Source organism: Rana temporaria, chromosome 2 (assembly GCF_905171775.1).
Source record: "Rana temporaria chromosome 2, aRanTem1.1, whole genome shotgun sequence".
NCBI classification, from domain to species: Eukaryota; Metazoa; Chordata; class Amphibia; order Anura; family Ranidae; genus Rana; species Rana temporaria.
The window spans coordinates 497,560,200-497,584,703 of record NC_053490.1 but is presented as its reverse complement, the minus strand read 5'-3'; the positions used below and the strand labels follow the sequence as shown (position 1 = coordinate 497,584,703).

General features: G+C 45.7%; 2 non-coding genes across 2 annotated transcripts; both read left to right on the top strand.

The window, feature by feature from the left end:
- Window positions 1-19,369: 19,369 nt before the first annotated feature.
- Window positions 19,370-19,444, top strand: TRNAR-CCU. The gene has a single exon. It is a non-coding gene; the product is annotated as a tRNA-Arg (tRNA).
- Window positions 19,445-21,871: 2,427 nt separating this feature from the next.
- TRNAR-CCU lies at window positions 21,872-21,944 on the top strand. Its single transcript has one exon. It is a non-coding gene; the product is annotated as a tRNA-Arg (tRNA).
- The last annotated feature ends 2,560 nt before the right edge of the window (window positions 21,945-24,504 follow it).

Below are 24,504 nucleotides of genomic sequence, written 5' to 3'. Positions count from 1 at the left end.
CGGCTTGCACTACACTTTTCGTTCAGCACCAGTCTTATGAGGTGGACTAGGCCGCAAGACAAATCGGTCTGGTGCCCCCATAAAGCGGCCGAACTGCTGCCGGTATGATGATGCAGACACAAGGGACACTGACATGGCCACCTATACCTGTCAGGTAGGTAGTAGGACTCTCCTGCAATCCTTTGCTTGTGTCAGTTGTACATATTTAGGAATCTTAATTATATTTCTGTTGATTGCTGATGAGAAAAATAAACAAATAGATTTATTTGTTCCTGTCCCCAATCCTTCCTTTGTTCACTTCCTGGACCACATACCTTCATTACCGTACTACATGTTTTCTGCTGCACCACTGGTATGGTTATATCCTCTTAGTCCTCCATAAATTTAGCAGTGCCACCTCATTGGTGCCATCTCCTCAGTGCCGCCTTATCAGTGCCCATCAGTGAAACTATCATCAACACTTTTTTTCCATTATGAATAGAGTAAGGGATGGTTATAGCCCCTGTTAATTTTTTTGCCATCCGTTCATTTCTCTTTATTTCCTGCCCCATAGCCAAACAGGAAGTGAGAGGAAATATCTGCAGATTAAGGGAATCCCCCCCCCCCAAGACCCTCAGAACTAGTTTCCCCACTGAAGGATTTCAGGGCAGGTCTTAAACAGGAAGGGGTGTAACCTTGACAGGAAGGGGTGGATCATATTTAAATTAGGGGTTGCACGAGATTAGTCAGGACTAGGGCAGCACAAAACCTAAATACACCACTGGCCATAGGGTGACACGAGCTGTAGGGGTCATAGGATGTTCTGGAGTCATAGGGGTAACAGGGTAACACAGGATGCTATGGGGTCATAGGGGTCACTGGGTGACACAGGATGCTCTGGAGTAATAGGGATCACAGGGCGACACAGGATGTTCTGAGTCATAGGGTGACAAAGCATGCTCAGGGTACTCTGGAGTCATGGGGGTCACAGATGACACTGGACGCTCTGGAGTCATAGGGGTTACAGGGTGACACAAGGGTCATAGGGTGACACAAGGATCATGGGGGTCACAGGGTGACACAAGGGTCATGGGGGTCATAGGGTGACACAGGACGCTCAGGGTTATGACGGGATACTCTCTCCAGGGCTGTGTATTGTTGGAATCCCCCCCGGCTGTCTTTTTGCGCATGCACAATATATTACAATCTACAAGTCCTGAAAGAGGTCCTACAATGTGTCTGCGCATGTGCCAGTCCCTGCAGGAATGCACACAATGTGTCTGCCCATGTGCCACATCTACCTCCTCGATCACACACCCTGGGAGCCATTTATGAAATGCTCTTCATCCCCAGGAACACTGTGGGGGTCTCAGCGGGGGAACTCGTAAAGATCTGCAGCATATGGTTGCGGGATCTTGCGCAGACACACTGAAATCACCTGGGGAAGCCTTGCGGCGTGTCTACACATGCGTTTGCGTTAGATCTCCAGTAACAATGGCAGTGCTGGAGAAGAGAGGCAAAGGGAGAAGCTCCGCTTCAACCAACGCCGGACTCCATTCTCTAATAATTATGATTTTTTTTATTTTGAGACAGGGATCGGTGTTTTGAGACAGGGATCAGTGTTTTGAGACAGGGATCGGTGTGAGGGATTCTTGGAGGACTGGACCCTCTGCACAATCATTCTACAGAATAAACGATTGTTTCTGGGGAAAAAATACATTGGTGACGGCCCGGTATGCATGTTTATACCCTTCAGGGATGACTGGAAATAATGAAAATAGAGTCTCACCCAGAGAGAGGTCAGCAGATAGAGGAGTTCCCTGATCCAGCCGGATTGGCCCGCGACTATGTGATGCCCCGAGATTTCATTGGAAGGTATGGAATTAAGGGGCTGTCGCCTGTAACAATCACAGACACCTGTGCAGAATGGAGGAACGATTTAGCCTGGAATGAAGAATGAAGGAGGGACACACATCAACCAAAACCAGTGTGTATATACACCCCAAATTCATTAAATAGTACAACAAAGGTAAAATATCCAATAAATTTATAGAAATATATTGTAAACACAAAAAAAAAAAAAAAAAATCAGAGAGTCAAATAAATGTTTTTCAAAATGTCACAGTAAAATAATATACTGTAACATGGAAATCTAATAGATACATTTTTATATAAGATTTTATCTTTAAAAACTTTGTTAAAGAAAAGTACCCTTAAAAAATGTACATGAAGTCTATTAAGCTTTTTTCAAAACAAATGAGGATGAGTTTATTCAAAATTAAAAAAATAAAATAAAAGTCAGTTATTTTTTTCAGCAGCCACCAAGAAATTCAAAATTTTATTATCAAAGATTTTATTCAGATTTTTTCAAATAAAGAATTACAAATACTGTAATTATATTTGTAACTCTCACCCCCAAATTCATTAAATAGTACAGCAAGGGTACAATATCCAATAAATGTATCCAAATATATTGTAAACACTAAAAAAAATTATATACTGTAACATGGAAATCTAATAGATACATTTTTATATAAGATTTTATCTTTAAACCTTGTTAATGAAAATTACCCTTAAAATGTACATGAAGTCTAATACGCTTTAATAAACAAATGAGGATGAATTTGTAAAAAAAAAAAAAAAAAAAACAGTTTTTCTTTCAGTAGCCGCCAATAAATTCAAAATGTTGTTTTTCAAAGATTTTTTTTTCAATAAAGAATGTACAGAATTTTATTATCAAAGATTTTATTCAGATGTTTTCAAATAAAGAATTACAAATAATAAAATTCAATAAATAGTACAGCAAGGATACAATATCCAATAAGTTATAGAAATATATGTAAATACTAAAAAAAAAAAAAAATTGAAAGTGAAATAAATGTTTTCAAATTTGCAAGTAAAATAATATAATGTATCATGGAAATCTAATAGATACATTTTTTATATAAGATTTTATCTTTAAACTTTGTTAAAGAAAAGTACCCTTAAAATGTACATGAAGTCTAATAAGCTTTATTAAACAAATGAGGATGAGTTTGTCAAAATTCAAAATAAGAAAAAAGTCAGTTATTTTCCAGTAGCCGCCAAGAAATTCAAAATGTTCCTTTTCAAAGATTTTTTTGTTTAAATAAAATATGTACAAAATGTTATTATCAAAGATTTTGTTCAGATGTTTTCAAATAAAGAATTACAAAAAATTAACTTCATTAAATAGTACAACAAGGGTACAATATTCAATCATTTATACAAATATATTGTAAACACTAAAAAAATTGAGAGTCAAATAATTGTTTTCAAAATTTGCCAGTAATATAATATACTGTAACATGTAAATCTAATAGATACATTTTTATATAAGATTTTGTCTTTAAAGCGGGGGTTCACCCTATTATACCATTACATTCGGCATCGTAGCGCGAGCTACAGTATGCCGGTCTTACATTTTTTATCCCCGTACTCACTGTGCTATGGATCATTGAAGATTCCGGGGAATGGGCGTTCCTATGGTGAGAGAAGGTGATTGACGGCCGACCTTGGCACGTCACGCTCCTCCGGAAATAGCCGAAATAGGCTTGGCTCTTCACGGCGCCTGCGCATAGCCTGTGCGCAGGCGCCGTGAAGAGCCGAGACCTACTCCGGCTGTCTTCGGGGAGCGTGACATGCCAGAGCCGGCCGTCAATCATCCTCCCTCTCCATAGGCACGCCCATTCCCCGCGGGAGTCGGAAACTTCAATGATCGATAGCACAGTGAGTACGGGGATTACAAATTTAAGACCGGCATACCGTAGCTCGCGCTACGATGCCGAATGTAATGGTATAATGATGTTAAGGAGGGTGAACCACCGCTTTAACCACTTAAGGACCTTGGGTGTTTTTCAGATTTGGCATTTACAAGACTAAAACATCACCTTTTTTTTTTTTTGTAAAATTATTTTTATTGAATTTTTCAAGACACATACACATTAACAGGCCACAAACGCGACCAACATTTACCGGTCATGACACAAACATCACCTTTTTTAATTAAAAAATAAGACAACAATAAATTTGGCCCAATTCTTTTATATATTGTGAAAGATAATGTTACGCCAAGTAAAATGATACCCAACATGTCATGCTTAAAAATTGCGCCCGCTCGTAGAATGGCGTCAAACTTTTACCCTTAAAAATCTCGATAGCCGACGTTTTAAAAAATTATATAGGTTGCATCTTTTGAGCTACAGAGGAGGTCTAGGGCTAGAATTATTGCTCTCGCTCTAAAGATCGCGGTGATACCTCACTTGTGTGGTTTGACCACCGTTTTCATATGCGGGCGCTACTCACGTATGCGTTCGCTTCTGCGCGCAAGCTCGTCGGGACGGGATGCTTTAAAAAAATTGTTTTGTGTTTTCTTATTTATTTTTATTTATTTCATTATTTTTTACACTGAAAAAAAAATGATCACTTTTATTCCTATTACAAGGAATGTAAACATCCCTTGTAATAGAAAAAAGCATGACAGGTTCTCTTAAATATGAGATCTGGGGTCAAAAAGACCTCAGATCTCATATTTAGACTTAAATGCCAAAAAAAATTTGGCATTTGAAAAAATGACATTTAAAAAATGTTGCTTTAAGAAGCATGGGCGGGACTGACGTTTTGACGTCACTTCCGCCCTGTTATGCTATGGGGACGGGTGCCCTCACTCGCATCCCCACACAGCACGTGAAAGGACCCGATCGCCTCCCCCGCTACCGACGGGGGGGGGGGGTCCTCTCCCGCCGCCGATAACGGTGATCTCGCGGCGAATCCGCCGCGGAGACCACCGTTATCGTTTACAGGACCGCTCACGCTAAAGATGGATATCTCGGTTGTGGCAGCAGCTGCTGCCGTTACCGAGATATCCATCTTTAAAAAAAGGACGTATATCTGCGTGAGAAGTGGTTAAACTTTGTTAAAGAAAAGTACCCGTAAAATGTACATGAAGTGCAATAAGATTTATTAAACAAATGAGGATGAGTTTGTCAAAAAAAAAGTCAGTTATTTTTTCAGCAGTTGCCAATAAAAAAAATGTCAGTTATTTTGTTTGCCAGCAGATTTGAAATTTGACCTTTACAGAGCTAAAAATAGAACAACAGCTCATGCCAGTGTTATTACAGCTTTGTGATCTGAATCTCAGGACATGAATAAAATAATTATTATTATTTGTACATTAAACCTGAATAAATCATATGTAAGACAACACAGATATCCCAGATTTCCTTTTATTAGACCAAACAACAACAAAAAAAGTCCATATAAAATTCTGATACACAAATAATGGTTGTTGTTTATCAGCTACTGGAATGGACCTCATTTGCATATGGCAGTTATCGTCATGGCAACAGAACCCCAGCTGCAGAGAAAGAACACAACAGTGGGCAGAGCTATGTGACATCACAGCAGAACCCTTTATAAGGAGTCCCCAGCAGTTGCAGCTCAGACAGTAAGCAACCTTTGAGAGAAGAGGAAGCGATTCTGTGTTCTCTGCGTTGTTGATAATTTCTTTTAGAATGATGCAACTTTTTGCGAGAAATAAAATGTATCAGGTGCAGGATTCCCTGAAAACCATCACAGAGGAACCTGTTTTATTACTGGAAGTGGGTCCTTTAACAGAGGAACACCCACCTACCACCCAGCCTATAATACCTACCCCCCAGAAGGGTGGGTGTTGGGCAATTAGACAGCTATTGAAGAAGAAGAAGGGAAGATACAACATGAAGGATCCTCTGATTTCCAACAAAGAGGAGAACGTTGTACTTCTCAGAGTGAACCCCATAAAAGGGGATCACCCATCTACCACCCAGCCCATAATACCTACCCCCCAGAAGGGTGGGTGCGGGGCAATTAGACAGCTATTGAAGAAGAAGAAGGGAAGATACAACATGAAGGATCCTCTGATTACCAACAAAGAGGAGAACGTTGTACTTCTCAGAGTGAACCCCATAAAAGGGGATCACCCATCTACCACCCAGCCCATAATACCTACCCCCCAGAAGGGTGGGTGCGGGGCAATTAGACAGCTATTGAAGAAGAAGAAGGGAAGATACAACATGAAGGATCCTCTGATTACCAACAAAGAGGAGAACGTTGGACTTCTCAGAGTGAACCCCATAAAAGGGGATCACCCATCTACCACCCAGCCCATAATACCTACCCCCCAGAAGGGTGGGTGCGGGGCAATTAGACAGCTATTGAAGAAGAAGAAGGGAAGATACAACATGAAGGATCCTCTGATTACCAACAAAGAGGAGAACGTTGGACTTCTCAGAGTGAACCCCATAACAGGGGACCGCCAGCCTGATGATACTGCCCCTCCAAGGGGTGAGGGTAGGGCAATTGGGCGGGGGGTCAGGGCAGCTCTGGCCAGAATCTGCCCCTTTTATCAACCAAAATCCACAGAAGACGATGCTGTTGGTAAGTATTATAATAGAGAATTACAACACAAACGTTCTGTAGAGTAAATGAATGCAGATATACAAGTGAGGGAAAACAAATATTTTGATCGGCTGCTGATTCTGTGACAAAGAAACGATCGGTCTATAATTTTATTGGTCGGTTTTTTATAACAGTGAGAGACGGAATAACAACAAAAATATCCAGAAAAACCCATTTCAAAAAAAGTTATAAATTGATTTTCATTTTAACCGCCCACTGTACATATACGTCAGCACTTTAAAGATGGATATCTCGGTAACAGCAGCAGCTACTGCCACAACCAAGATATCCATCTTTTCAAAGCCGGGCACTCCTTCCATAGACTCCCATGTTAAACAGTAATTTCTCTGGTGACTTTGTGGACCCGGTATTGGCCAGTCGTAGGTCCCCTGGACCCCAATCTTGGCACACCTATAGCCCAATATCTCTTCTATAAGTGTGCAAAGTTTGTTGTCCGGGGGACCTATGGCCGGGGAGCACCGATTTTTCGAAGCCGGTCACCCCTTCCTTAGACTCCTATGTTAAACAGTCAATTCTCTGGTTATATTGGGGACCCGGTACCGGCCGGTCGTAGGTCCCCCTGATCCGTAACATATACACACATGTAGCCCCATTTCTCCTCCACAAGTGTGCAAAGTTTGTTGTCTGGGGGACCTACGGCTGGGGAGCACCGATTTTTCAAACCCCGGCACCCCTTCCATAGACTCCAATGTTAAACGTCATTCTAGTCATGGACACAGTGAGGCATGGGCACAGTGAGGCATGGGAACAGTGAGGCATGGGCACAGTGAGGCATGGGCACAGTGAGGCATGGGCATGTTAAACAGTCATTTATCCAGTGACTTTGGGGACCCGGTACCGACCAGTCGTAGGTCCCCTGGACCCAGATCTTGGCACACATGTAGCCCCATTTCTTCTCTACAAGTGTGCAAACTTTGTTGTCTGGGGAATCTACGGGGAGCATCGATTTTTCAAAGCCGGGCACCCCTTCCATAGACTCCCATGTTAAATGTTAATTTCTCCAGTAATTTTGGGGTCCCAGTACCAGTCGGTTGTAGGTCCCCTGGACCCAAAACTTGGCACACATGTAGCACCATTTCTCCTCTATAAGTGTGCAAAGTTTTTTGTCTAGGGAATCTATGACCGGGGAGCACTGATTTTTTGAAGCCAAGCACCCCTTCCATAGACTCCAATGTTAAACGTCAGTCTAGTCATGGATACAGTGAGGCATGGGCACAGTGAGGCATGGGCCTAGTGAGGCATGGACACAGTGAGGCATGCACATGGACACAGTGATGCAAAGTGAGGCACAGTGAGACATGCAGATGGACACCCTAGGCTTATACTCGAGTCAATACGTTTACCATTTTTTTTGTGGTTAAAGCGGAGTTCCGGCCACAATTTCACTTTTTAAATATAAATACCCCTGTAATACACAAGCTTAATGTATTCTAGTAAAGTTAGTCTGTAAACTAAGGTCCGTTTTGTTAGGTTGTACAGCATTTAGACACTTTATAAAATAGAAATTTACTGGGGCCATCTTAAGTGTGGGCATCATGAAGCCAGACTGTATGACTTCCTGGATTTCAGCCTTACAGATCTCGCACATGCTCAGTGCTGCACAAGCAGTGTAATAGGTTTCAGATCAGGTTTCAGCACCTGTACTATCCAAGTCACATGATTCTTCGAGACTGGGGAGTGCACAGACTCCTGGAAAGTTACACCCACTACATTCCCAGGAGTCTGTGCGGTGTAGGTTAGAAAGCTTAAGCACCTAGGTGCAGGAAGAGGGAAGATTAACTATTTTGCCTAGCAACAACACTTTGAAGGCATCTAAAAAAAATAAAATTTTCTTAAAGGACTAATGACATTCTTTTAAAATTACTGATGTAATGTTATATTTATGGGTGGAACTCCACTTTAACTACTAGCCGACCAGTCACCGTCATTATACGGCGGCAGGTCGGCTCTCCTGGGCGAGAGCCCGTAGCTATACGGTGGGTCTTTGAGAGGCCACTAGGGGCACGTGCGCGCCCCCCGCTCGCCCCCGACGCCTGTGCGTGTGCCCGGCGGGCTCGATCGCCGGCAGGCACCCGCGATTGCTCGTTACAGAGCGGGGACCGGGAGCTACGTGTGTAAACACACAGCTCTCGGTCCTGTCAGCGGGGGAAATGCTGATCTTCTGTTCATACAATGTATGAACAGAGGATCAGTGTTTCCCCTAGTGAGGCCACCCCCCCCACAGTAAGAACACACCCAGGGACATACTTAACCCCTTCCCCACCCCCTAGTGTTAACCCCTTCACTGCCAGTGGCATTTTTATAGTAATCCAATGCATTTTTATAGCACTGATCGCTATAAAAATGCCAATAGTCCCAAAAATGTGTCAAAAGTGTCCGAAGTGTCCGCCATAATGTCGCAGTACCGAAAAAAAATCGCTGATCGCCGCCATTACTAGTAAAAAATATATATTAATAAAAATGCCATAAAAATACCCCCTATTTTGTAACTGCTATAACTTTTGCGCAAACCAATCAATAAACGCTTATTGCGATTTTTTAACGAAAAATATGTAGAAGAAAACGTATCGGCCTAAACTGAGGAAAAAAAAAACGTTTTTTTTTATATTTTTGGGGGATATTTATTACAGCAAAAAGTAAAAAATTCATTTTTTTCAAAATTGACGCTCTATTTTTGTTTATAGCGCAAAAAATAAATCAAATACCACCAAAAGAAAGCTCTATTTGTGGGAAAAAAAGGACGCCAATTTTGTTTGGGAGCCACGTTGCACGACCGCGCAATTGTCAGTTAAAGCGGCGCAGTCCCGAATCGCAAAAAGTGCTCTGGTCTTTGGGCAGCAATATGGTCCGGGGGTTAAGTGGTTAAATTAGGTGCCTTGGCTTATATTCGGGTCGGCTTATACTCGAGTATATGCGGTACATATGAAAAAAGAAAGGCATTTACATGTCCATTCTGTGTAACATTAGTAAATGATGTGTAAATATCAGGAATATAAATAATTGTTTTATTTTTCTCTCTCCAGAACAAAATAACGACCCCATCACCACCAAAATACAGCCGACTACAGGAGATGGACCCACTACCAAGAACGAGGAAACCCAACCGGCTACAAACACAGAGGACAAGACAAAGCCAGTGGTTCCGATCCCCAGTGAAAGTGAGGAAACCCAACCGGCTACAGACACCGAGGAAAAGAAAATTCCAGAGGTTCCAATCACCAGTGAGAGTGAGGAAACACAACCGTCTACAGACATCGAGGACAAGAAAATTCCAGAGGTTCCAATCACCAGTGAGAGTGAGGAAACCCAACCGGTGACAGACACCGAGGACAAGAAAATTCCAGAGGTTCCAATCACCAGTGAAAGTGGGAATACTCAATATTTCTCATTTACCACCCCCATAGACCGAGAAGAAGGATGGACTTTAAAGCCCAGAGCACGACGGAGTGATCTGCTTTCATTCTACAGTGCATTATCTTCATTTGGTTCAATCCCAGATGCACTAGAAAGTGCTCCATCAAGCGATTCCGTTGACCCGTGGTGTGAACTATCATTGGAAAGTTTTAATTACCATGAAATGCTTGGATTTGGGGCCTTCGGGAAGGTGGTGTTGGCCTCTCATTATGCCATGGAACAGCAGATGGCGATAAAAATAGTGAAAAAAAAATCACTTAAACATGACTTCAGTTCTGCTGTTATGGAGAAGAACAGTCTAGAAGCTTGCATTGGCAGTCGATTCATCACTCATCTGTTTGGATCATTCCAGACGGAGGTAAGTCTTTTCATCTTTCCATTTCTTCATCTCTCTTTCCTGTACTGCGCCCCCCCCCCCCCTACTGATCCAGACCCCTTAAAACAATTATTTGGTGAATTTTTTGGGACGTCAGAACTTACACAGGGCTAAGCATCCCCTCTTCCCCTGATGATAGTCTTATGCCGCGTACACACGATCGGATTTGGAAACCTTGGATGGTTTTTCCAATGGAATTCCACTCAAGCTTATCTTGCATACACACAGTCACACAAAAGTTCTCTGAACTTTTGACCGTCAAGAACGCCGGTGACGTACAACACTACGACGAGTCGAGAAAATTAACTTCAATGCTTCCGAAGCATGCGTCGGAAATTTTGCGCGTCGGAATTGCTACAGGCGATTGGAATTTTTTCCCTGTCTTAAAATTTGAGAACCAGCTCTCAAATTTTTGTTGGTGGAAAATCCGACAGGAAAAGTCCAATGGAGCCTACACACTGTCGGAATTTCCGACCAAAAGCTCACATCAGACTTTTCTTGTCGGAAAAATTCCGACCGTGTGTAAGGGGCATTAGTTCTTTTTCAATTAGTCCTTCAGCCAATAAGTGTTGAATTGTGAGAGGCCGAGGGGAGCTCCACCGTTGTGTCCCACACCAGGGCTCCGGCTGTAGTTTGGGAAGCAGTATAGTGGAACCTTGGATTGCGAGTAACGCGGTTAACGAGCGTTTTCGCAATGCGAGCGCTGTATTTTAAAAAATCCTAACTTGGTTTGCGAGCGTTGTCTCGCGAAAAAATGTGCAGGATTGAGGTGGGGGGGCACCAGAGCCGAATGGCGCCGATCGGTCCTTTCCGTCTGTTTCCAATGCTCTCCGGTGCCCCCCCCCCGCCTCTGGCCGCATGCGGTATTGCATGCCATTGAAGTCACTGCAGAACAAATTATTTTAGTTTCCGTTGACTTCAGTGGGGAAACTCGCTTTGATATGCGAGTGCTTTGGATTATGAGCATTCTCATGGAACGGATTATGCTCGTAATTCGAAGTTCCACTGTATAGAGCAAAACTCTAGAGAGCTTTTTCCTAACTTGTGTGCATAACTCTGTATATTCTTCATCAACGTGAAATCGGGAAATGTCTATAATGTAACCTTTACCTCTTCTTTTCACACAGACTTATCTGGTCTTTGTCATGGAATTTGTGAGTGGAGGAGAGCTTTGGGGATTGATGTCAGAATCTTTGGAACAGAACACCATAAGGTAAGTCCGATGACGGGTCACGCTGGAGTCAGGGGTGTCTGACCACAGGCAGTGACATAACCCGTCCATCTATACCCTGTCCATCCGTATCCCGTCCATCCATACCACGTCCATCCATACCCTGTCCATCCATACCCTGTCCATCCATACCCCCGTCTATCCATACCATGTCCATCCAACCATACCCCGTCCATCCATACCCCATCCGTCCATACCCTGTCCATTCCACAACATGTCCATCCACACCACACCCAATCCATCCATACCATGTCCATCCATACCTTGTCTGTCCACATCACGTCCGTCCATAACCTTCCATCCATATCCCGTCCATCTATATCCCATACATCCATACCCCTCTATCCATACCCCATCCATCCATAGCCCGTCCATCCATACCCCGTCCATGCATACCCCATCCATCCATACCACGTCCATCCATCCATACCCCTCCATTCATCCATACCCCTCCATCCATCCACAACCTGTCCATCCATACCCCGTCCATCCATACCACGTCCATCCATACCCGTCCATCCATACCACGTCCATCCATACCACATCCATCCATACCCTGTCCATCCATAACCTTCCAACCATACTCTGTCCATCCATACCCCGTCCATCCATACCCCGTCCATCCATACCACGTCCATCCATACCCCGTCCATCTATATCCCGTACAGCCATACCCCGTCCATCCATAACCCTCCATCCATCCATACCCCTCCATCCAAACCCTGTCCATCCATAACCCTCTTTACTTTTAGCTTCTTTTCTGGTCTGTGACAATTTTGAATGCTTATTCATGTTTTTCTTTCTCCATCAGATTCATCACTGCGGAAATATTATGCGGCCTGCAATTCCTGCATTCTCGTCAGATCATACACAGGTAAGGATTGGATCAGCTGATTAATAATGCAAAATATAAAGCTGAACCCCAGGGGAAAAGAAAAACCCTCCCTTGTAGAGGGGCTCCCACCTCACTATAAGGGTTAAATGATTATTTATGCCTAGGGGGACCAATAGCAAGGACTTCTGCTGACCTCCTTCCCCGCCCCTCTTTTTCACCCTGAGGCTGTGGGGATTGGACTGTGAGAGTGGGGATTGGGTGAATAAACCGCCCTTTTAGTGGTACACAAGGCCTAAACCATTGCAGTGTGGGTATCCCCCCCCCCCACCAAATTCAGCTTTAATGGGTCACTCCACCATGATTGTTCTTGTAGTTATGGGTACGTAATGTTGGGTGCAATCACCCCTTGGCTTCTGGTATTTTTTTGGGTGAATCAGGAAGACTTTCCACCAGTTTCATGAGTTACCAGTTGTGTTGCCTCCCGTAAAGTCTCCTTCCATCCAATGCAGAAGTCTCCCTGCTCATGCCATAGTCTGCTTAATGTAGGATTCATACAAAATCCAGCAAGAGGAGTGAGAGCAGGTGGGCGGAGCTGTGAACCCCAGAACAGAGATCTTCTTGTAGGCTGATATAAAACAAGCCAATGTCCACCCATCAATCTTCATTCTTCTTTTGCATAGATGTATACTTTTTTTTTTTTTTTTTCAGTTTAAAATAAATTTATTGAAGAGCAGTACAGTACACGTTATTGCCGCCAGCACATTCTGGGGCCAGTATTAAATACGTACAATGCTTGTCAAAGTATTCATGTCAGATAAACGACCATCCTTAGAGGAAAAAAAAACCCCAGGTCACCCACCCACTTCGTATGCTAACAATTACATAAAAGCAAGTATCCCCTATAAGTGCACTTAATTCTATTGCCAGTCCCGACACCCCCTATGGGCACAAACTGTGTCGGGGACAGGCTAACTCGATAAATTCAGGAGATACATTCTTAAATACAGAACTCATCTTGCGGCTCCAGAATAACAGAAACCTCCAGAGTCGGTCGAGAGCTCTAAAGTGAGGAGATTAATACTAGGATCTAGTAGTTCTTTCCTCCTCGGAGAATCCTAACGATACCTACCGAGGCATACAGAAGCTCCTGTGGTCCTAGAGCTGTATGAGCATCAAGTTCTAGCTAAAGCAGACCGAGGTACAGTGACTGCTATCAAACGTTGTATTAGTGAGAACAACAGAAATAAATAATATATATATAAAAAAAGAAAAGATAGCCTAAAGATATAGGAGCAGAAAGAAGGATATTGCCAGCTACATAGATGTATACTTTGTATCGTTTCCCTCTTAATATAAATGTAGGATATGCAGAGCAAACTGTTCATTTTTTTTCTTCACAGAGATCTCAAACCGGCGAACATTCTACTGGACGGCGAAGGACATATCAAGATTGCAGATTTCGGCTTGTCTGTGGCTGGTGTCACCGAGTCCAATAGGATCACCGGATTTGCGGGTACACCGTTATACATAGCCCCAGAAGTAAGTTTTGTGACATTTTGATATTAGACTTAATTGTAATTATTATTGGATACAGAGAGGCCATAAAGGGGCTCCCCTTTCATTAAATGGAAAATTCCTCCACTGGCAGGGGCGGACTGCCCATTCGGGCCCTGCCTGAGGGCCCCATGCTACTAGGGGGCCCCATCAGGGTTGCCAGTCTCAGTAAAACCAGGGACAGTATGTGAAAATCTGTGTTTTTAAAAAAATCTCAAGATTATAGCTGCCCCGCCTCTCCAGTGCCGTTTCAGTGTGTGCATGTGTATTCTGTGTGTGTATACTATGTATGTATACTGTGTGTGTGTGTATACTGTGTGTGTAAACTGTGTGAATTTTAGCACAATTTTTAGGACTCCTGGAAGGCTTCATACATCACATACACTATATTGTCAAAAGTATTGGGACACCTGCTTTACATGCACATAAACTTTAATGGCATCCCAGTCTTAGCCGGTAGAGTTCAATATTATTTTGGCCCCGTCCTTTGCAGCTAGAACCTGTTATATCTGCAAAAGGTGGGCCAACTCAATATTGAACCCTCTGGACCAAGACTGTGATGCCGTTAATGTTTATGCACGTGTAAAGGCTGGCGTCCCAATTCTTTTGACAATATAGTGTACGTCAGCATGGAGTCATCTCTGTCCTCTGCCTGGCTCAGGAATGTTCTCATACTTATTTCTCTCTCTCCTTTTTGTTTCTACAGGTCATTTACAACGAGCCGTACTTCACAACGGCGGACTATTTCTCCTTGGGAGTGATCGTATACGAGATGGCCTTCGTCGAGAATCCCTTCTGTGTCGGCATAATGCCCGTCGATGACATATTGATAGCAACAATAAATAATGATCCCCATTATCCAGAAGACATGGACTACTTCCTCTTTGAACTCCTAAGAAGTGTGAGTATACTCGGAACTTTACCTAATTTTATCGGATACAAATCTGTTCCAGATTTCTATGGGGGGGGGGATCCGAGCCGAGCCGCAGCTCTGGTTTGTCCATTCAGACATGGAGCTGTGGTTCGGCACCGCCCCCTCTCTCTCTCCTGATTGGCTAACTCACTTTGATTGACAGAAGCGGGAGAGCCAATGGCGCTGCTGCTGTGTCTCAGCCAATCAGGAGGGAGAGTCCCGGATGGGCCGAGACATTTGTGGGCATCGCTGGATAGATAGGGTACCATACTACGACCCGATCCAATCATGGCCTCAGTTGCAGGTCTTATGGAAGCTGAAATATGTCACCGTCAGACTCAAATATTAAAGTGGCGGGTTTCTTTTTGTTGTTGACACATTGTTATTGTTCTTTGTTTCTTATTATCTTTCATTCTTCTCTACAGCTCCTGTGTAAGGACCAAGAAGAGCGAACGCGCCTTGTAAGTGACATCAGACGCCACGATTATTTCCAGGGGATCGACTGGGCCGACTTAGAGGAAGGAAAGTCACCCTCGCCATTGCAATCGGCAACAGTAAGTAGACCAATCATCCTGCTTTATTTACATGGTGATGCCGCCAGTAACACACTTCCCTGTCCTGGGGGGGGGGGGGGGGGACAGGGTCTCTGCAGCTGCAGGAGAGGGGGGTGAGGGCCACATGAAATGGCCTAATGGGCCAGATTTAGCCTGCAAACCTTCTGTTTAACACACAATTGCCCGGATTCACATACATTGGCGCATATTTATGCCGGCGTAGCGTATCTAATATACTCTACACCGACGTAGCGCAGAGAGGCAAGCACCGAATTCACAAAGAACTTGCCTCCCAAACTGCGCTGGGTTCCCTCGGCGTAAGCCGTTGTAGGTGGAAGTGGGCGTGACCCCATGAAAATGATGGTCCGAGTGCCATCCAAGTACTTAAAACGAATGGCGCATGCGCCGTCCCGTGGACGTATCCCAGTGCGCATGCTCACAATCACGTCGGAACTACTCCCTAAGATACGACGGATCACTGCCTACGACGTGAACGTAACCTACGCCCAGTCCTATTCACGTACTACATAAACGACGTAAAATATGACGGCTGTGTTCCCTGGTCCATACCTTTGCATGGGTTGCGCCTCATATATGGGGAATAACTTTACGCCGGACGTACGACTTACGCAAACCGTGTATATTATGCGCCAGGCGCAAGTACGTTCGTGAATCGGCGTATCTCCCTCATTTGCATATGTGCATAGAAAATCAACGGGAGTGGCAAATGCGCCCAGCGTAAATATGCACCCACGATACGACGGCGTAGGCAAGTTACGTCGGTCGTAGGAAGCCTCTTTTTAGGCGTATCTCAGTTTGTGGGCACGGCGCATGGATACGACGGCACATATTTACACTTATGCGGCGTATCTCGAGATACGTCGGCGTAAGTGCTTTGTGAATCCGGGCCATGGTCTCTAGATATACTTTAATGGTGTGTTGATGCCGTGCAATACTTCTTCTCACCACTAGAAGGAGCCTTCTTGGTGTAATCCGCAGCACATCAGAGTTGGGGGGTCACCAAGCTTTCTTACCATTTTCTGTATCAGTCAGAAGCTCTGAACTTCTTTTCCTTTTTTTTCCAGATGAATAAGAAACTGATCTATAGAAGAATGAAGATGGCGGAATTCATGACCAGCGTAGACCTGGATCCTCCAATACAAGCCAAGGACCAGAAGAACTTTGACGGCTTCTCCTACATGAGCGACAGCATGAGGCTGCAGATACTGGCCACCCCTCCCCCACCACCAGAGAGCCAGTTGTTTCTGCAATAGGGTCTTGGCATGCATAATGCAGTAGAACCAACCACCATCTGGGAAGACGCTCGGATTTGGAAGGCCCTCACATCCGGAACAATAACATAAAACATCTGTTTTTTTCATCATTTACATAAGAAAAGACATAAAGTATAAAAAAAAAATTGTGCTGACAACCATTGACCTCCCTTCCCCAACCAAGACCTCCATACATGTCTCTCCAAGGCGCGATCGGCTTCTTCAGGAAGCATACACGTCTCTCTGAGGCCAAATCGGCTTCTTCAGGAGGATAATGGAGCTTCTGTGTCTTTGCATCTCCTGCGTCCAAATTGAAATCAATGGGACTGCCTGCACCAGGAGGCGTGGAACACCTGAGCATCCCCATATGGGAAAACACAACCTTTCACGGACATAGATGCTGCTCCCAATCTGACATACGTGTGGGTGTAGGAGCATGGATGCACACTGTCTGCATTCGGGGGCCGTGAGCCTACACCCGCACAGATCTAAGATTAGGATCAGAATCTGTGTCATACATCTGCTGCATCCCAATTATCCATCGATGGGACTGCCTGCACCGGGGTGCATGGAACACCTGTGCACCCCCATTTCAAATTGGGTGCAGCGTCTGTGTCTGCATCTCCTGCATTCCAACTGCCATCAATGGGACTGCCTGCACAGGACACAGACGCTGCTCCCAATCTGACATGTGTGTGGGTGTGGGTGTGCGGATGCAGACTGTTTGCATTCGGGGGCCGTGCACCCACACCCGCACACATGTCAGATTGGGAGCGGCATTAGTGTCTTTGCATCTCCTGCATCCCAATTACCATCAATAGGACTGCCTGCACCGGGGTGCATGGACCACCTGTGCATCCCCATTTTAGATTGGGAGCAGCGCCTGTGTCTGCGTCTCCTGCATTCCAACAGCCATCAACGGGACTGCCTACACAGGACACAGACACTGCTCCCAATCTGGAATGCGTGCGGGTGTAGGAGCACGGATGCACACTGTTTGCATTCGGGGCCGTGCACCCATACCCACACACATGTCAGATTGGGAGCGGCATTAGTGTCTTTGCATCTCCTGCATCTCAATTGCCATCAACGGGACTGCCTGCACCGAGAGGCATGGACCACCTAGGTGATCCCAGGAAAAGTGGAAATGAGTACCTGTCACAACGAGGTACCTGCCTCAACCCCCCCCCCAAAAATAAAATGAATGAGACTGCCTGCACCGAGAGGCATGGAACACCTGTGCATCCCCATTTCAAAAACACAGACGCTGCTTCACAGAGACAGACGCTGCTCCCAACCTGACATTTGTGTGGGTGTAGGTGCGCGGATGCACACTGTTTGCATTCGGGGCCGTGCACCCACACCCGCACACATGTCAGATTGAGAGCAGCGCCTGTGTCCATGCATCTGCTGCATTCCAATTACCATCAATGAGACTGCCTGCACCGAGAGGCATGGAACACCTGTGCATCCCCATTTTGAAGACACAGGCGCTGCTTCACGGACACAGACGTTGCTCCCAATCTGACATGCATGCAGGTGCATCCACACCCGCATGTATGTCTGATTGGGAGCGGCATCTGTGTCATTGTGCCTCCTGCATTCCATCTGCTATCAATGGGACTGCCTGCACAGGACACAGACGCTGCTCCCAATCTGACATGCGTGCATGTGTAGGAGCACGGATGCACACTGTTTGCATTCGGGGCCGTGCACCCACACCCGCACACATGTCAGATTGGGAGCGACGCCTGTGTCTTTGCATCCCCTGCATCCCAATTACCATCAATGAGACTGCCTGCACGGAGAGGCATGGAACACCTGTACATCCCCATTTAAAAAAACACGGACACAGATGCTGCTTCACGGACACAGACATGTCTCCCAATCTGACATGCGTGCGGGTGTAGGAGCGCGGGTGCACACTGTTTGCATCCGGGGCCGTGCACCCACACCCACCCCCATGTCAGATTGGTGGCAGTGTCTGTGTCCATACATCTGCTGTGTCCCAAGAGCAATCAATGGGACTATCTGCACCGGGGTGCATGGACCACCTGTGCATCCCCATTTCAGATTGGGACCAGCGCCTGTGTCTGCGTCTCCTGCATTCCAACAGCCATCAACGGGACTGCCTACACAGACACTGCTCCCAATCTGACATGCATGCAGGTGTAGGAGCGCGGATGCACACTGTTTGCATTCGGGGCCGTGCACCCATACCCACACACATGTCAGATTGGGAGCGGCATTAGTGTCTTTGCATCTCCTGCATCTCAATTGCCATCAATGGGACTGCCTGCACCGAGAGGCATGGACCACCTAGGTGATCCCAGGAAAAGTGGAAATGAGTACCTGTCACAACGAGGTACCTGCCTCCACCCCCCCCCCCCCCAAAAAAAAAAAAAAAACATAAGAGGAAGGGAATTGAAGTGAAGGGAAGTCAATGGCTGTCAGCACAATGTTCTACTTTATGTGTAAATAAAATGGGTGTTATATTGTATTATCTTGAGGCGGGAATATTAAATGTTCCGACTTCTTCACATTTCTGATGATGATTCAGGGAAAAACCGATCGCCTTCGGGGGTCAGGAAGGAATTTTTCCCCCCTTTTGGAGGGGGGTTTTCGCCTTCCTCTGAATCATCATAAGGTTTAGGGGTCCAATAAAGGCGTCAGAGGATAACAGTGACCGATCTCTGACGATCAAGGCCTTAGAATCATTTCCTTATATTGATTTATTTACAATAAAAAAGAAAAAAAAAAAAGCCCCGGTGGTCTAATGGATAAGGCACTGGCCTCCTCAGCCAGGGATTGTGGGTTCAAGTCCCACCCGGGGACCTTTTTTCAAAATCACAGAATACAGACAGAGAGCCAACACTACATCTGATTTTACCTTAAAGGAGAACTCACACTTTGAATGACAATTACTCAGTCATGTGACATTCTACACATTTGAGATTTTTTTCACACAAATAGAACTTTCTTTTGGTGGTATTTAACACCCACTGGGTTTTTATGTAATTATTTATTTTTGCTAAATAAACGAAATAAGACTAAAATGTTATAGAAAAATGTGTTTTTCTTCGAAGCAAAAAAACAAAACAAAAAGAAAACAAATACAAAAAACAAAGTAAAAAAAAAAAGAGAAAGAAAAAAAAATAGTTTTTCTTCATTTCTGTTATACAATTTTGCCATAGGGGTCACAGGGTGACACGGGATACTCTGGGGTCATAGGGGTCACAGGGTGACACAGGATACTCTGGGGTCATAGGGGTCACAGGGTGACACGGGCTACTCTGGGGTCATAGGGGTCACAGGGTGACACAGGATACTCTGGGGTCATAGGGGTCACAGGGTGACACAGGATGTACTAAGGTCATAGGGGTCACAGGGTGATACAGAATGCTCTGGAGTAATAGGAGTGACAGGGTGACACGAGCCGTAGGGGGTCACAGGATGTTCTGGAGTCATAGGGGTCACAGGGTGACACAGGATGCTCTGGGGTCATAGGGGCCACAGGGTGACACAGGATGCTCTGAGGTCATAGGGGCCACAAGGTGACACAGGATGGTCTGTGGTCATAGGGGTCACAGTTGACACAATCTGTAGGGGTCATAGGATGTTCTGGAGTCATAGGGGTCACAGGGTAACACAGGATGCTATGGGGTCATAGGGGTCACTGGGTGACACAGGGGGCTCAGGGTGCACAGAGTCATGCGGTGACATAGGGTGTTCTGGGGTCATAGGGGATCACAGAGTGACCAGGATGCTCTGGAGTAATAGGGGTCACAGGATGCTCTGGGGTCATAGGGGTCACATGGTGACACAGGATGTTCTGGAGTCATAGGGGGTCACAGGATGCTCTGGGGTCATAGGGGTCACAGTTGACACAAGACTTAGGGGGTCATAGGATGTTCTTCAGTCATAGGGGCCACAGGGTGACACAGGATGCTCTGGAGTCATAGGGGTCACAGGGTGACACAGGATGCTCTGGGGTCATAGGGGCCACAGGGTGACACAGGATGCTCTGGGGTCATAGGGGCCACAAGGTGACACAGGATGCTCTGGGGTCATAGGGGTCACAGTTGACACAAGACGTAGGGGGTCATAGGATGTTCTGGAGTCATAGGAGCCACAGGGTGACACAGGATGCTCTGGGGTCATAGGGGCCACAAGGTGACACAGGATGCTCTGGGGTCATAGGGGCCACAAGGTGACACAGGATGCTCTGGGGTCATAGGGGTCACAGTTGACACAAGACGTAGGGGGTCATAGGATGTTCTGGAGTCATAGGAGCCACAGGGTGACACAGGATGCTCTGGGGTCATAGGGGCCATAGGCAACGCTGTATCTTGGCCTAGGCAAACAAGGCCCAGGCCTAGGGCAGAACTTTGCAGGGGGGCAGCATGATAAGAGTCTCCGTTGGCTTGCGCTACACTTTTAGTGCAGCACCAGTCTTATGAGGTGGACTGGGCCGCAATACAAATCGGTCTGGTGCCCCCATAAAGCGGCCACACTGCTGCCGGTATGATAGGGATGGTGTAGACACAAGGGACACTGACATGGTCACCAGTGGCGTAACCAGAGTTTTGGGCGCCCGGGGCGAAAAAAAGAATTTTGCCCCCCCCTTACATAAACATCCACGTTTATATGTGCGTAAACGTGGGGGACTTAAACATTTTGGAGCTTTTTTTATAGTTACTTATTTTTTTTCACTCTTTTTATGTTTTTTTTACACTTGATGTCACCTAGGTGATCCCAGGAAAAGTGGAAATGAGTACCTGTCACAACGAGGTACCTGCCTCCACCCCCCCCCCCCAAAAAAAATAAAAACATAAGAGGAAGGGAATTGAAGTGAAGGGAAGTCAATGGCTGTCAGCACAATGTTCTACTTTATGTGTAAATAAAATGGGTGTTATATTGTATTATCTTGAGGTGGGAATATTAAATGTTCCGACTTCTTCACATTTCTGAATGGGACCCCCCTTTAATATTGGGGTCCCCGGCTCTACATTCTGAGCATTGTACAGGGAGATGAACGGGGCGCCCTAGACTGATGATTCAGGGAAAAACCGATCGCCTTCGGGGGTCAGGAAGGAATTTTTTCCCCCCTTTTGGAGGGGGGTTTCGCCTTCCTCTGAATCATCGTAAGGTTTAGGGGTCCGATAAAAGGCGTCAGAGGATAACAGTGACCGATCTCTGACGATCAAGGCCTTAGAATCATTTCCTTCTATTGATTTATTTACAATAAAAAAGAAAAAAAAAAAGCCCCGGTGGTCTAATGGATAAGGCACTGGCCTCCTCAGCCAGGGATTGTGGGTTCAAGTCCCACCCGGGGTGATACTTTTTTCTGATCACAGAATACAGACAGAGAGCCAACACTACATCTGATTTTACCTTAAAGGAGAACTCACACTTTGAATGACAATTACTCAGTCATGTGACATTCTACACATTTGAGATTTTTATAATTTTTTTCACACAAATAGAACTTTCTTTTGGTGGTATTTAACACCCACTGGGTTTTTATGTAATTATTTATTTTTGCTAAATAAACGAAATAAGACTAAAATGTTATAGAAAAATGTGTTTTTCTTCTAAGCAAAAAACAAAAACAAAAAGAAAACAAATACAAAAAACAAAGTTAAAAAAAAAAGAGAAAGAAAAAAAAATAGTTTTTCTTCATTTCTGTTATACAATTTTGCCATAGGGGTCACAGGGTGACACGGGATACTCTGGGGTCATAGGGGTCACAGGGTGACACAGGATACTCTGGGGACATAGGGGTCACAGGGTGACATGGGATGTACTAAGGTCATAGGGGTCACAGGGTGATACAGAATGCTCTGGAGTAATAGGAGTCACAGGGTGACACGAGCCGTAGGGGGTCACAGGATGTTCTGGAGTCATAGGGGTCACAGGGTGACACAGGATGCTCTGGGGTCATAGGGGCCACAGGGTGACACAGGATGCTCTGAGGTCATAGGGGCCACAAGGTGACACAGGATGGTCTGTGGTCATAGGGGTCACAGTTGACACAAGCTGTAGGGGTCAAAGGATGTTCTGGAGTCATAGGGGTCACAGGGTAACACAGGATGCTATGGGGTCATAGGGGTCACAGGATGCTCTGTGGTCATAGGGGTCACAGTTGACACAAGACGTAGGGGGTCATAGGATGTTCTTCAGTCATAGGGGCCACAGGGTGACACAGGATGCTCTGGAGTCATAGAGGTCACAGGGTGACACAGGATGCTCTGGGGTCATAGGGGCCACAGGGTGACACAGGATGCTCTGGGGTCATAGGGGTCACTGGGTGACACAGGGGGCTCAGGGTGCACAGAGTCATGCGGTGACAAAGGGTGTTCTGGGGTCATAGGGGATCACAGAGTGACCAGGATGCTCTGGAGTAATAGGGGTCACAGGATGCTCTGGGGTCAAATGGGTCACATGGTGACACAGGATGTTCTGGAGTCATAGGGGTCACAGGATGCTCTGGGGTCATAGGGGTCACAGTTGACACAAGACGTAGGTGGTCATAGGATGTTCTTCAGTCATAGGGGCCACAGGGTGACACAGGATGCTCTGGAGTCATAGGGGCCACAGGGTGACACAGGATGCTCTGGGGTCATAGGGGCCACAGGGTGACACAGGATGCTCTGGGGTCATAGGGGCCACAAGGTGACACAGGATGCTCTGGGGTCATAGGGGCCACAAGGTGACACAGGATGCTCTGGGTTCATAGGGCCAGTCTTATGAGGTGGACTGGGCTGCAATACAAATCGGTCTGGTGCCCCCATAAAGCAGCCACACTGCTGCCGGTATGATAGGGATGGTGCAGACACAAGGGACACTGACATGGTCACCTATACCTGTCAGGTAGGTAGTAGGACTCTCCTGCAATCTTTTGCTTGTGTCAGTTGTACATATTAAAGAATCCTAATTATATTTTTTTTCTGTTGATTGCTGATGAACGTTTAATTACTGACACACACTGGACTGGCATGCACTGACGTACACTAATAGAGGACGTCCAGATGTACATAAACTGACCGCTCCATGCTTTAGATAGATGTACACACACACACACACACACACACACAACCCAATTAGGAGAGAGTAGACAGCACACACAGATTATAGGATGAGGCCTACTACAAACATACACCCAACATTAGAGAAAGGATGAGTAGCGTCCAGTAGGGTAGCTTAGTGTAGTTAGTGTAGGTCCTGCCCTAGAAGAGTCTACCTTGCCGTGATGGGCAGGCTTGGAATCTCCTGGTCAAAAGTGAGTCAGCGAATGGGCGAGACGATCGCTAGATCTTCACTTCTGGCCGATTGATTTTACCAAAGAACTCTTGGTTTATTCAGAGTATTCAGAGTATATATATATATATATATATATATAGTTGGAAAAGGAAAAATGTGTCTAGATCCAGAATTCTACTTTCATAAACACACAATAAAAAATAGTTTTATTTACATTTGAATTTCTTCCTCTTTGATTTAAAGGGGTTATAAAGGTAAATGTGTTTTTACCTTAATGCATACTATGTATTAGCGCCCCCCAAGCCCCCCCCCACGATTACTTACCTGACCCCTCGAAAGTCCCGTGCCGTGAACGAGCTGGCTTCTCGGCCGCTTTTCCGACTCATTCATTGGTTGATTGAAAGCAGCGTAGCCATTTGCTTGCGCTGCTGTCAATCACATCCAATGATGCGGCGCGCTGGGGGGCGGGAACGAGTGATACAGTGAGCGGCTATGGCCACCGGCTGGATCACGGAGCGCGCCCGCAAGCACTCAACACCATGCGAGCACGCCTGCATGAAGGTGTTGAGTCCTTGCGAGGGGAGCCGAGACAGCCGCCGAGGGACCCCAGAAGACCAGGTTCGGGGCCACTGTG